The sequence below is a fragment of the Lolium rigidum genome, chromosome 4 (assembly GCF_022539505.1).
Source record: "Lolium rigidum isolate FL_2022 chromosome 4, APGP_CSIRO_Lrig_0.1, whole genome shotgun sequence".
NCBI lineage: Eukaryota > Viridiplantae > Streptophyta > Magnoliopsida > Poales > Poaceae > Lolium > Lolium rigidum.
This window is the reverse complement of record NC_061511.1, coordinates 114024390-114039806: the sequence shown is the minus strand read 5'-3', so window position 1 is coordinate 114039806 and position 15417 is coordinate 114024390.

The window sequence follows — 15417 nt, the reverse complement described above, 5'->3', positions numbered from 1 at the left end:
GCTAGGATTGACTCTAGTATGCCTTAGCATGCTCTAGCAAGCTCTGGTGATCATATGATCATCAGCTTCTTGTTGATTGCTTGCTCACTTACTGTCTGTGCCTGTCTGGTGCTTATCCTGGTGACTGTGTATCACCATATCTTGTGCTGGTGCAGGCTTTTCCTTGATCAAGTATCCGTTGATGCTTGCAGTGATCCTCTGGATCATTTGCAAGTGTCTATACCTCTGGTTGCTTGTGTATTTCAATTATCTGTCTGGTTGGGCTTGATCAAATGGATAAATGGATGAACTGTGATAGAGTGATGATTCTTTTAATTGATTTTCTTGAGCTAGAGGGATGCCAACCATTTGTTGGGGACCCTAGCTCACTCTGAACCCTCTGAGTAATGATGCAGTGGCTTGATGTGTGGTTTTGTGGGTTTGAGGTGGCCCTGACAACATCCTGATGCTGTCCAAGGGTAGCTCCCCCTCTCTGTGGCTTCGTTGTGGTTGGGTGAATGCTTGCCGGTGATCCTATTGGATTACCGAAGCTTTTGATGTTGAAAATACTTGCAGAAAACATATATCTCTGCATATCTGATGGTTTTAAATGGGCTAGAGTAGTCTGTGTGTATCTAGGTACAAGTCTGGGATGGTTTTCTTCCTATTTCCATTTGGAAATATTCTACCACTTTTCTGGTTGGCATAACCATGGTCATAGGCTTTGATTGATCCCTGATTTTTGCCATTTCTATCAGGTTACTCTTGGTCTATGACCAAGTGATGATCAATACTGGATTATTCCTCCCTTTAGTGTATCTGTGTATACATGGTTGTGCATATGGTGAACACAACCATCTAGTTTGTTCATGATTATGGTATACCTCACTCCAGCTCCTAGAAAATGGTGTTGGTGTAGAGGTTTTGCTTCTGGATGGTTTCTGTGCTTGCCCTGCTCCTCTTGGCTAGCTGATGCTTGATCTACTCCATGATTTGTTGCTCAACGATAGCGGTTCTTGGTGGAACTGTTTCTGGATGGTTTGGCTAGCTATGTGTTCTTCCTGTTCTTGAGTTCTTACCCTGGTGAAGCTGTTGTCGATGAGCTGCTAGGGTTTGGTTTGAAAAAGATTATATATGGCCCTCTCCTTGCTCTCTTGGTCGACAACAGAGCCTGGCACCATTTTGGTGACTCCCCTGGCTGTGTGTCCTGGTGTGCATGCACACAGCCTTGTGAGCTGCCTGTGTGGTTCCATGTTGGGACTTGGTCCTTTTGGTGGATCAGCTCGGCTGATCTTGATAATATCCTCTCAATTCCCTTTATTTGCTAACCTGCCAAGTGGCATTGCCACTTGGCTTAATGCTTCTTTTGTTTTCTCTGTTTGTGTATGCAGGTTTGAAGAGATGATCAAGGATCTCCCCTTCAAGAGATTAATCAAGAACTACAAGATGAAGATTTAGTGTAGTGAAGCAAGTTTCTATTCTTTGTAATTTTCCTTTTCTATTTTTCCCTTTATTCAATTTCTGTAATGTATTGTAATATTCATAATCCATTTGGAATATTGTAATTGACAATGTAAATTTTGTGATAATCAATAAATCTCAAAGTTTCTCTAATGAGCTTTAAATATGTGTGATATTCTTTTATATGTTTGATTATGTATTTGTTTAATGAATTTGAATTATGATATATTCAATTGATGTTTGAATTTTGAAATTCAAACATAAATTATTTGAATTCAATCATGCAACTTAAGTTGAGATGCCATATGTTCCCCTCTCTTCTCGAAAACCCTAATTGAGTTCATGGAGGTCCAATTTTATCGCACTCTCGAAACCCTAACCCTGTAAGGTGTCGAGAGAGAAACTTGTCCCCCTTCGATGCAGTTTTCTTTTAAAAGCGCGAAATTTCCCCAGATTTTACGATGCAATGCACATCTCTTTCTAAATTCTACCCCTCGATCGTCCCTAAACCTCGGATATTACAGCGTGAAACCGAGCTAGTAGTCTTCGTTAGGACCAATTTTGTTCGTGCTCATTTTCCTAAGTCGCGCTAACCCCATTTGTCTCACGCGTGTGTTCCACCTTGTGTATGCCTTTTGTGATCACCGCTTTTGACTCGTGACTTTTGGATCTTACCCACTTTTTACAATAGACTTTTCGTTTGGTTCTTCCTTTTGGCTTTCCACATCCATACCTAACACCATATAGAGTTTTTGTTTTGTGTGTGTGCATACATATCGGTTGTCCTCCGACTTGAAACACCTTTTCGATTTTGGTTTGCAAGTTTTGACACTTTTGGTAGTTTTTCCTAACCACCCACCACATAGTTCTTGTTTTAGTTGTAACCATGTCTAGTGGAGAAGGGAACCAACTACCGATGACGCGTCACCAACATTGGATAGCTACTCAAGCCGTCCACTCCAAGCTCAATGAACTAGAAGCAATGATGGAACACACCACCCTACGCTATGAAGAAAGAGCTCAAGTGCAAAGGAGATACCTCAATAACCAAGTTCAAGACCTTCATGAGAAGATTGAAGCTCAAGGCCAAGAGTTGAAAGCAACACTTGCCATACAGGGTCAAGAAACAAGAGAGATGAAGACGGCGTTGGACAATATCCTCCATACACTCAACCGGCAAGACAATAGGAGACACCACTCAAGGTCTTCGCGCTCTCAAAGTTCAAGGTCACGAGCTCGTACACCGTCTCATCATGATTCCAATCAAGACCCACGCCACCATAATGTGGATGCTCAAGTGCTTCAACAACAAGCTCAAGAAGCGGAGCAAGCACGACTTCGTCTTGTCCAAGAACGTCAACGCCTTGAAGAAGAGCGCCTTCAACAAGAAACCCTCCATGCTCCATTCCAACAAGAGCAAGAACACCTACGACATGATCAAGAGCTAGTTCGTGCAAGGGAACAAGAGCGTATCCGCAATGAACAACAAGCACTTGAAGAACAAGAAGCTCAAGCTAGAAGGCAACAACTTCATGAAGAGGAACAAAGGGAAGCGCAACAAGAGCACCAAATCATCAATGTTGTTCAACCTCAAAGAGATGGGGCACCACGCCCTCACCGTCAAGATAATCGCCGCCATCATGATGATCGACCTCATGGTAGAATACCACCTCCAAGGGGGAGAAATGAGGAATCAAGTCATCACCAAGCATCAAGTGAAGAAAGTGTGATGCCTCGACACCGCCGAAACAATCGAGATGCTCAAGGTCCACAACCGCAACCTCAACAACGTCAAGACCATGATGAAGAAAGACCACCTCCTAGACGCAATGACCGCAATGAGGAAGAAATCTTTGGGAAGCTAAAGTTCACCATGCCCAAGTTCCAAGGAGAAGAAGACCCCGATGCTTACTTGTCTTGGGTACTCAAGGTTGACAAGATCTTCCTCATACACAACTTCTCCGAAGCAAAGAAGGTGGCCATGGCATCACTTGAGTTTGAAGGATATGCAAATGTTTGGTGGTAAGAAGTCAACAAGAAGCGTGAAAAAGAAGACTTGGAGCCCATTGACACATGGGAAGAGATGCAAGAAGTCATGCACAAACGCTTTGTACCCACCCACCACAAGCGTGACCTCTTCAACAAGCTCACTCAACTCAAGCAAAGCTTCAAGTCCGTTGAGGAGTATTACAAGGAGATGCGCATGACCATGATGAGTGCGACTGTGGATGAGCGAGAAGAGCAAACTATGGCAATATTCTTGAATGGATTGAACATTCCCATCAAGAGGATAGTGGAATTCTTGCCTTACACCAACATGGTTGAGTTACTTCATCAAGCTACAAGGGCCGAGCGCCAAGTGCGAGAAGACTTAGCAAGTGCAAAAACAAAGACCTTCTTCGCCGCAAGAAATGCAACAAACACCTCCTCAAGCATCAAAAATACAAGTACTATTGCCCCCAAGGATCCTCCCAAGCAAACAAGAATTGCCATCAAGACCACAAGTTTCAAGCCGGATCAATCAACTATGTCCTCCAAAGCTTCCACGGGATCTAGTAACATCACTTGCTTCAAGTGTGGTGCTCAAGGACATAAATCCTTTGAATGCAAGAACACAAGAGTTATGCTAACTCGGGATGATGGAGATGTGGAGTATTTGAGTGAAGGTGAATATGAAGCCTTGGTACAAGCCGCAACCAATCATGAAGATGATGACTTGGAAGACCAAGAGACAATCCTATGTGTGCATGATGCAAGCCCATCACTTGTAGTGACCAAAGTGTTGACAGCCCATGCACTCCCCAATGAAGACCAAAGGTGCAATATCTTCCAAACAAGAGCCGGAATCAATGGCAAGTCAATAAAGGTTATCATCAATGGAGGGAGTTGCCACAACCTTGCAAGCACCGAACTATGCTCCAAGCTCAACCTCCCGCTACGGAAACACCCCCATCCTTACCATGTGCAATGGCTAAGTGACAATGGAAATGTGAAGATACAACACACCATCACAATATCCTTCAAGATTGGCGCCTATGAAGACACCGTTGATTGTGATGTCGTGCCCATGACGGTGTGCCACATGCTACTTGGTCGCCCTTGGCAATATGACAAAAGAGCAAACCATGATGGCTACACAAATGCATATAGCTTCAAGGTCGGCGACACGACATTCATCCTACGCCCAATGACTCCTAGCCAAGTAATTGCGGACAATGCAAAGGCTTTAGCGAGGGCTAAGGAAGCTACTATCACTAGTGAGATGAGCGGTGAGAGAGTGACCCACCAAAAAGAAAGTGAGTGCCACAAGCCATATGTGAGTGAAATAAAAAAGTGTCCTCATAGCTACCAAGAGTGAGATGAGAGAAGTGCACCACAACCCATCCACCAAATTGCACTATGTGCTCATTTGCAAGGGGCCACCTTCGGAGACTAACAACTTAACAACACTTCCTTCGTCTTTGTTGTCTCTTTTCAAGGAGTTCCAAGATGTCTTCCCCGATGAGCTTCCTCATGGACTACCACCGCTTAGAGGGATCGAGCATCGCATCGACCTCATACCCGGCGCCCCTCTACCAAACCGCGCCGCCTACCGCACCAACCCCGAAGACACAAAGGAGATTCAACGCCAAATTCAAGATCTCCTCGAAAAAGGGTATGTATGTGAAAGCTTAAGCCCTTGTGCGGTTCCCGTGATTCTCGTTCCTAAACCGGATAAGTCGCAACGAATGTGTATGGATTGTCACCCCATCAATGCCATTACCGTTCGATACCACCATCCCATTCCGCGTTTAGCTGACATGCTTGATGAATTGAGTGGTGCCACGATTTTCTCTAAGATAGATTTGCGTAGTGGCTACCACCAAATCCGCATGGCAATTGGTGATGAATGGAAGACGACATTCAAGACCAAACTTGGTCTCTATGAATGGCTCGTCATGCCATTTTGTCTTTCAAATGCTCCATCAACTTTTATGCGTCTCATGAATCACATCTTGCGACCTCTCATTGGCAAGAGTGTGGTTGTCTACTTTGATGATATTCTCATTTATAGCAAAAATCTCAAGGACCATGTGCAACATGTGAGAGAAGTCTTATGCATCTTGCGCAGTGAAAAGCTCTTTGCAAATCTTCCCAAGTGCACCTTTGCACAAAGCAAGTTGGTTTTTCTTGGATTTGTGGTTTCCGCCAATGGGATTGAAGTTGATTCTTCGAAGGTTGAGGCCATCCACAATTGGCCTACTCCTACAAACGTTGGTCAAGTTCGAAGTTTTCATGGACTTGCCGGCTTCTATAGACGCTTTGTGAATTTTTTTAGCACCATTGTTTGCCCTTTAAATGAGCTTACAAAAAAGAATGTTCCGTTTGTTTGGGGCAAGGCACAACAAAACGCTTTTGATGAATTGAAAAAGAAACTCACCGAAGCACCACTCCTAGTTCTTCCCGATTTTACCAAAACTTTTGAGATAGAATGTGATGCAAGTGGACTTGGAATTGGTGGTGTCCTTATGCAAAATCGAAAACCCGTGGCATACTATAGCGAGAAGTTGGATGGCGCACGCCTCAACTATCCTATATATGACAAGGAACTTTATGCTTTGGTTCGTGTTCTTGAAGTTTGGCAACATTACCTTTGGACAAAAGAGTTTTTCATTCACTCCGACCATGAGTCTTTGAAGTATTTGAAAAGTCAACACAATTTGAACAAAAGACATGCAAAATGGGTTGAGTTCATTGAGTCCTTTCCATATATAATCAAATACAAGAAGGGAAAGGACAATGTAGTTGTAGATGCTCTTTCCCGCAAGCTCACCCTTTTACTCACTCGCTTGGATTTCCATGTTTTGGGTCTTTGGCCCAATCTTTGCAAAGTGTTCGAGTGATAAGGGCATCGATGATTTCTATTTGCACCAAGGATTCTTGTTCAAGGGCAACAAACTTTGTATTCCCATGTCTTCGCTTCGCCTTTTACTCTTACAAGAATCGCATGGTGGTAGTCTTATGGGACACTTTGGACGAGAGAAGACATATGCAATGCTTTCAACTCACTACTATTGGCCAAGAATGTACCGCGACGTGGAACGCCTTTGCCGACGGTGTACAACATGCTTACAAGCTAAGCCCACTTCCAACCCCTATGGCCTTTATACACCGTTGCCTATTCCTTATGCTCCTTGGTCCGATATAAGCATGGACTTCGTACTAGGATTGCCTAGAACCAAATATGGTCATGATTCAATTTTTGTACTGGTTGATAGATTCTCTAAAATGGCTCATTTCATACCATGCTCCCGAACGGATGATGCTTCACATATTGCCTCCTTGTTTTTTAGGGAAATTGTGAGACTCCATGGTGTACCAAGAAGCATTGTCTCCGACCGAGATGTCAAATTCATGAGCTACCTTTGGAAGACATTAATGGCCAAGTTCAACGTCAAGCTTTTGTACTCATCATCCTCGCACCCACAAATCGATGGGCAAACCGAAGTGGTGAACCGAAGCCTCTCCACACTACTACGTGTCCTTGTCAAGAAAAATTTGAAAGCATGGGAAGATTGCATCCCGCATGCGGATTTCGCCTACAACCGCGCCAAGAACTCTACAACAATGAGAAGTCCGTTCATGGTCGTCTATGGGTTTGAACCACCTACGACGATCGACCTCCTTCCTCTTCCGCTACATGAGAAAATAAACATGAACATCGACAAGCGAGCCCAATACATGAAGAATCTACATGAAGATACAAGGGCAACGACCGAGCAACAAGTCCTTCGTCAAGCCACTAGACTCAACATGAAGAAGAAGGCAAGGATCTTCAATGAAGGAGACTTAGTGTGGATACACCTTCGCAAAGACCACTTCCCTCAAGAACAAAACTCCAAACTCAAGCCCCGAGGCGATGGTCCCTTCAAGGTCCTCAAGCGCATTAACAACAACGCCTACGTCATCGACATACCAACATCCAAGTACTTGGTGAGCAACACATTCAATGTGTCGGATCTTTCACCCTATCATGGAGATGAGGAGAACATAGAGTCGAGGACGACTCTCTCGCAAGGGGGGGGGGAAAGATGATACAGGGTGGCCTTTGGACACCTCCTCCTCAAGACCGACAAGCCCTCCGCATGGCCCAATGAAACGAGCTCGGGCCAAAGCCATACACCAAGAGGTGAATTCGCTCCTTTCCACATATACATTGAACTCCTCATTGGATGGAATGCTACCTCATGCAAATGCTCTATGTGTCATCAGGTACCAAGCTCACCAAGGAACTGGAGAAGAAGAAGGAACGCTGCAAACGCACAATGGAACTGGAGAAGAAGAAGGAACGTTGCTAACGGAGGAGACATCCCAGGGCCGGCACTGCCGCCACCCACAGGCCGGCACTGCCGCCCAGAGCACCCCGAAGCATCGCCGGCGAGAAACAGCCCGCAGACTCGCGCGGCCGGAGCACCCCGGCACTGCCGGCCCAGGAAGCCCGACACTGCCGGCCTGACGCCTTCGATGCCAAGATCCGCCCCAGGTCGGCAGTGCCGCCCCAGGACCACTGGCACTGCCGGCCCCCTCGAAGTCAACTACATCTGGACCGTTCGTTTGAATCCTGTGGCTGTGACTTTTCGCAAATGACTAAGTTACCCCTCCCCGGATCTGGGCTATATATATGTTTGTGCCAGCCACGAATTAGGGTTAGAATTAGAACCAAGAAGAACTTGAGCTTTGCTCTTACCCCTTGAGGGAAACCCTAGATCCTAGATCTTGTATCACTCGATCTCCTTGTCGAATCCTTGTGATCTCTTTGGTGACTTCTATCAATTGTTGGTCTTTTGCTCGCACTTCCACCTTTTGGGTCTTTTGCTTGCACTTCTATCAACTTTGGTCTTTTCACCCTTCTAGATCTCTCGGGTTCGATTCGTCGATCTCTTTGCGGGACTTCTACCGGAAGGTCTTTTCCTGCAATCTCTATCGAGTTGGTGGTTCGGGCCAACGAGGAAAAACCGATTTGTGTGTGTGTGTGAGAGAGTTTGTATCCCGCGATTCCCCTTCGTGTTCTTCGTGTTCTTCGCGTTCTTCCCCCTCCCCCATGAAATCCACCCAAATCCGTGAAGATCGGGCACACCCTTGGGCTTAGCCCTTATCAGCCGCAGACCCGAAGCTCTAGAAGCTAAAAGGAAGGAACTGCTGGCTGCCGCTGAAAGATTTGCCAACAACGCAATAGTAGTGCTGGAGGAAAGGCAAGATGCAGTGGAAGTGATGGCCCAGGTCGAAGAGAAAGAGCGCACAACTGTAGAATACTTGGAGAAGGCCAAAGCACTCCGAGAACGGTGGGAAACCCTCATAGGTGATTCCAGCAGGGAAGCAGATAGGATCCGTCGGGAAGCCATTCGCCCCCGCAAGATCAACTTTGCAAGCCCCACCGATCATTAGCCGCTCACAACTCCAAAGGACAATAAGAATAAGGCTGCGAAGCTTTTGGCCAAGAACGACGAGGAAATTGACACTAACCACCTCCGCACACTCGTAGCCTCATCAATGAAGCAACAGAGTAAGGCAGATACTTCGCGCATGTTGGAATCCAGCCCAGAACTATGTGTATCCACCTTGCAGAAGGACGCCTCAGGAAGGGAGCGTCGTGACGAAGAATCGCGCACCGGATCCATGGAGCGCAAAAGAAGAACCAGAGAACATCCAAATCCGATCCCTATACCCTCGAAAACACCTCCGACGGACCCAAACAAGGGAAAGGATCCGATATACACTGGCAGGGACAAGTACCGGAACCCATCACCTCCGCCCCAGACCCCGCATCCTCCTCCGCCACCTCGCCGATGTAGTCCAGCCAGAAACACCGGACCCCATGGGCCTGGTGGAATTAACATCCGCGACAACGTGGCCCCTCAGAGGAACCGGAACAAGGAGCGCACGCCAGAGCCGCGTCGGAGCCGGAATGAAGAACGCGACCCTGAGCCACGCAAAAGCCGAAATGAGGGAGGCGCCCGCCATCATGGCGAAGGTAGCCACCGAAGCCGGAGTCAGCAGCCAGAAGGGGGCAGAGAATCTGAAGGCGAAAGCAAAAGGGGTCATCGGCCACCTCGCAATCTCCCTCCCCACCACCTAGTGGAGGAGGTGGAGGTGGAGGCGGAGGACGGAGATCTGGTTCCTGCTCAAAGTATCCCGCCTGCAACGGCCTGCGTGATGCACGGGAACGTCTCAACGAATATAGATCTGAATACATCAGCCCAAAGTGCTTCGGCAGGATGATCCGAGAGGAACCAAAGCCAAAAGGCTTGAACCTCAAGCTACCCGGAAATCTGAAGCATTATGATGGCAGTGTCAGGCCCGATACCTGGATCGAGGACTACTTCAACGCATTCAGCTTTGCCGGAGGGACCCCCAATGTAGTCTGCTGCATGCTTCAGTTGTACCTTATTGGTCCAGCCCGTACTTGGCTCAGTGACCTTGAGGAAAACTCCATCTTTTCCTGGTTCGACCTGAAGATCGCTTTCCAGAAACACTTCAGGGCACCTACAAAAGACTTGCCACAACCAGCAACCTACAGGCATGTATCCATAAGAAGAATGAAACCTCTCGAGCTTTCCTCACTCGGTGGTTAGCAACAAGAAACGAGTGCGAGGACGTAGATAACCGCACAGCTATGCACGCCTTCATAGGTGGCTTGCAGAGGGGAGGGCTGCTTCAGCACAAGCTAACTTGCCTGATCAACAAGAATAATCTGACCTTGGACGACATGATCGGCATCGCCAACACTCACACCGCCGCTGATGACGATGCAGGTGGAGAACTCATAGCCACAACCATACCCCTCCATCAGCAAAACAAAAACCGTGATGGCGGCAACAACAACAACAAGCGGAAGAACCCCTCTGACGACCAGAAAAGCGGCAGATCCGACATGGTCGCCATGACGTTCCAATGCGGAGGTCAAGGAGGATGGAGAGGCCGGGGCCATGGTGGCGGAGCTGGCAGGGGCCAGCAATGCGCTGACAAGGTCACCGTCGCTGGGTTCCGTGCTCCCCAAACCTACGAAGAATACAGGGGCATGCCATGCTTAGCCCATATTGATCCGGCTATTGGCAAGTCCTGCCACACTAATCGCAACTGCAAGTGGGTCAATGATCTGAAGACTGGCCCGGAAGCAGGGTACAAGCACGCCCGGAAGCACCGCCCGCGCGACAAAGGAGGCAAGGGAAAGAACAAGGAAAAGGACAAGGACAGTTCCGAGGCGATGGAAGAGGATGAAGCTTCACCGGATCCCAAAGAGGGTTTCACAACTAAAAAATCCAACCCCTTCGTCAAAAAGAGTGCTGGTGCATACCACACCTTCCCCGGAACTCCGACGGCCAGGGCCAAGAAATCAGCCCTCCGGGTCCTAAATGCCACGCTTCCGGTTGTGCCACAGTACGTCAAGTGGTCGGAAAGCCCGTGCACCTTCAACAGGACGGATCATCCTACTGTCATCCCCAAAGAGTGCTATGCTTTGGTTGTGAGTCCCCGAATCAACGGGTATGACTTCCAAGTGCCGCATGGACGGTGGAGCCAGCCTGAACATCATGTACCTGGAGACTCTGGAGAGGATGAACCTTACCAAGGAACAGCTTAAGCACAGCACCACTGAATTTGATGGTGTGGTTCCGGGTAAGAAGGCAAACTCCCTGGGCAGCATCAAACTTCTCGTGGCCTTCGGCAATTCAACAATTTCTGCGAAGAGATGATCACGTTTGAAGTTGTGCCCTTCAAGAGCTCCTACCATGTCATCTTCGGAAGGCCCACCTACCAAAAGTTCCACGCAAGGGCATGTTGCATCTACAACAAGCTCAAGATTCCGGGTCCTAACGGTATGATCACCGCATCCGGAGACTGCAAGAAAGCTCGAGACTGCGAGGAAGGCGAAGCTGCCTTTGCAGAATCTGTAATATCTGGAGAGGAGCTGCAAGGCTACAGGGCCACGGTGGATCCGAATGAGATGCATACCACCAAGAAGCAGATCTCCGAACAGGAGACTTCGTTCAAGGCCGCGATAGACACCAACAAGGTCAACCTCAAGGTAGGTGATAGTTCCAAGCAAGTGTCTGTCGGAGCTAGCCTGGACCCCAAATAGGAAGACACACTCGTCGAGTTCCTCCGAGCTAACATGGATATCTTTGCATGGCAACCTTCTGACATGTCCGGAATACCAAGGGAACTCGCCGAGCACTACCTCAACATAAATCCGTGTGCAAAACCGGTAAAGCAAGCTATGCGACGCTTTGGAGACAAGAAGCGCCGCGCCATAGGGATGGAATTGGCAAAGTTACTAGAGGCAGGATTTGTAGTAGAAGTTATTCATACTGAATGGGTCGCATGACATAGGCATCCCATATGGGCCTGCCGAAGATGGTACCCGGGGTTTACTGAAGGCCCATGAGTCGACGAATACGAAGCTCGGAAGCCCAATTAGCTGTGGATATGGAAAGATAGAATTGTATTAGGAACAAAGAGATTTGTAACTTTACGGGTCGAACTCAAAGAGTCTCCCGGAATATGTAACTTGTACAATACGAAACCCTCGGCTCCGCCTCCTATATAAGGGGGAGTCGAGGGGCGAGGAAAGGATCGATTTCATTGTCAACATAACCCTAGTTTTCTAGCAGTCGAGTACTTTTTCCGGCTGAACCCTCGAGATCTACTTGCCCTCTACTTCCACAAAAACCCTAGTCTACAATCCGTAGGCATTGACAAGTCCATACCTTGTCAATTGGCGCCGTCTGTGGGGATTAGAGGTGTCAAGGAGTTGATCTCGATGGCACGATCAACATCGTCGACATCTTCGGTGGCAAGCAATGCGATGGATGGAGGTAAACAGATCAAAACTGGTCCTGTCGATTTTGTTCCTCACCCTCCCGCCCGTTTGGATGCAAATGCCTATCTGGAAGAGCTAATGGAGATGAAGTTCGGAAGCTTCCACTTTTGCGTCGGAAGAGAAGGATCACATCGTATGGCGGCACCGATCTGTTCGGGACCGCCAGCATGTGGTCCTGGCTCCTCGAGATCATCGTCGTCAATCAAGTCAAGTGACGAGGAAATTTCGTCGGCAAGCTACGTCAAGCTCGCCGCTGGCGGAGATCTCACCGATCTGTTCGGCGGGATGTCTTTCGGGTCGTTCACGGACTCCGATCTGGACAGTGACTCGGAAAGTGTCTACAACCTAAGCTTCATCGACAAATCTACCTTTATTCGGGAGGTCTTCGCCGACCGTTACGACGGTGTCACCGACCCAGAGGATGATCAATCAAGGCCAACGTACTACCAAGTCTATGTGATTGGTGAATCAAGTCGTCCCGAGGACCAAACATCAGAGGCTTTCGATGATTTTGGAAACCCATACATCGATCCCGCTGATCTTACGGGAGGTTTAGGCAGCAAATATGTCGGGCCTACACCGTGCCACAGAGTGCAACTCTCGCAAGCAGCCTGGGATAGAGCGACAACGGCCTTGAACGGTACAAATCCGCTAACCACCGCCGCTACGGTGGAGGAGTTGCAAGCATTCCAATACAGGCTAGCGCGTGCTCGCCGAGAAATAGAGAAGGAAAATGAGATACTTGAGAAGAGAAAGGCGGCAGCCTCCGTGTCAAGCAGGCGAAGAGCCGAGCTGAGTCGACAGTTAGGTTCTTCGGGAGGAGATAGTCACAGAGCAGCTCGCATGAGGGCAAGGTCTCGGTTGCAACATATACCTGAAGGCGAGAGGGAGCATCTGGTCCAGAACCTCGACATGTCCTTTATGTCGATAGACACAAGGGGAAATATTATTCCCAAGACACCGGAAGCAGGATATATGGCGACTCAGGCTTTCATATTGGCATCCAGGCCACCCCCCGGAGACCCACGAGAAGCATTGTACAACATGGCTATGGCAGGAGTTGGAGCCATGGGAACAACGTTCGCATGTACAAGCACACCTCCCGAAGGTGCTCCAAGTTAAAAATAGTCCGCGACCTACAATGGTAGTGCAAGACCCACCGAGAACGAGCGCTGCGAGAGATACATCGACACAGGAGCGGGTTGATAGAGCGCGGCACGAAAGGAGAGAACGTCGACATTCACCAGAGATGGATGAGGAAGATATGTGTAGACTCCCTTGTTTCACCCGACGAATTCGTAAAACTCAGGTCCCATCTGGGTTTAAGTTGCCCGATAACTACAAAAAGTTCAATGGCCTGCAAGATCCTGAGGATTGGTTAGTCGACTACCCGGAGACAGTAAAATTAACGGGTGGAACTAAAGCAACAGCCATGCAGAGCATCCAGGTGCACTTGAGTGGAGCAGCACGGTCATGGATAAAAAATCTACCACCTGGATCCATCGACAGCTGGGAAACTTTTGAGGACATATTTGTGAAGAGTTTCTTGTCCACATGCAAGAAACCCGCGTCATTGGAGCAACTAAGGGCCTGCAGACAAAAGTATGATGAACCAATGAGGACGTATATCCAGAGGTGGAACATCATCAAAAACTCGGCAGAAAACATATCTGACGAAAGAGCAATAAATGTGTTTGTTGCTGGAATCCGAAGAAGGGACTTAGTCGAGGATTTGGGACGGACTAATCCGAAGACAATAGCAGCACTTATGGAAATAGCGAATCGCTGGGCAAATGGAGAAGATGATGTTCACAACAAGCGATATAGGTCACCTGAGGACGACCGCAGACGAAATAATCAAAATAGACGACGATTCTCTCGATAGTTTTCCGATTATGACGGTCCTGGCCAAATATCGGCTGGCTTCCGAGCAACTAGCGGAAATAACAATAGAGATGATTACCAAAGAAATAACGAGCAGCGGAGCGATCAACGGGACGGTCCCCGTCAAAACTGACAAAATAATGGGCCTAGGTTCCAGAGGCCATATGTATCACCCGAGGATCTCCTAAACGGACCATGCCAAATGCACTTTTCCTCGATAATAATGGGAAGAGGCAGTCAGGGCATTTGCAGAAGGACTGCCAAACTTTCCTCGCATTGCATAGATACGCAGGGCATACCAACGCGCAGGCAATAAACAGGAACCCCCAGGGGCAAAGGAGTGAGATTCATCTTCCACCTCCACCCGCAATTACAGACGAAAATCGACACCAGTTGCAATTGGCGGAACCTCCAAGCAATGGTCCTTATATCGACACCAATGGTGCAGTCTAGATGATTCAGAAGGCAGGCCCTCCAATAGAGCTCGGAAAGTGATTTCGCGACAAGTCTTCATGGCAGAAAAGATGCCTCCCCCAACAATCGAGTACCTGAATTGGTCGGGACAGGACATCGGCTTTACCATAGCGGACCACCCGCAGCAAGTTCCACGACCAGGGCAATCCGCCTTGATCCTACCAGCGGTAATCGTAGGATTCGACGTTTCACGAGTGTTCATAGATGGCGGCAGCAGTTTAAACCTCATGTATGCAGACACATTGAGGAATATGAACATATCACTGGAAAATCTAACACCAACAGACACGCATTTTCATGGTATCACACCGGATAAGCCAAGTTACCCATTGGGAAAGATCAATCTCGATGTTCAGTTTGGAACATGAGAAAACTACAGAAAAGAGAAACTGGAGTTTGAAGTCGTGGTTTTCCGTCACAGTATCATGCTTTGTTAGGACAAACCGCTTATGCCAGGTTTACGGCAGTACCACACTACACATATTTGTTGTGGAGACTCCCTGGACCCAAGGGCCCAATCACAGTAAAAGGCAGTTTCGCGCTAGCTGATAAGTGCGACAAGGATTTTCATCGGCTGTCAGAAACCTTCGGGATGCAAGCAGAATATATGGCGTCAAGGCTAACAACTGATTATGATGTGTTGCCTAACGGAGGAAGACCACTGAACACTACAAGAAAAGTTCTGATAGACAACGTCTCAAAATCGTCCGCTAAGGGGTATTTTTCGTCGCCCATGGGCCTAACCCGACGATATGGGTTCT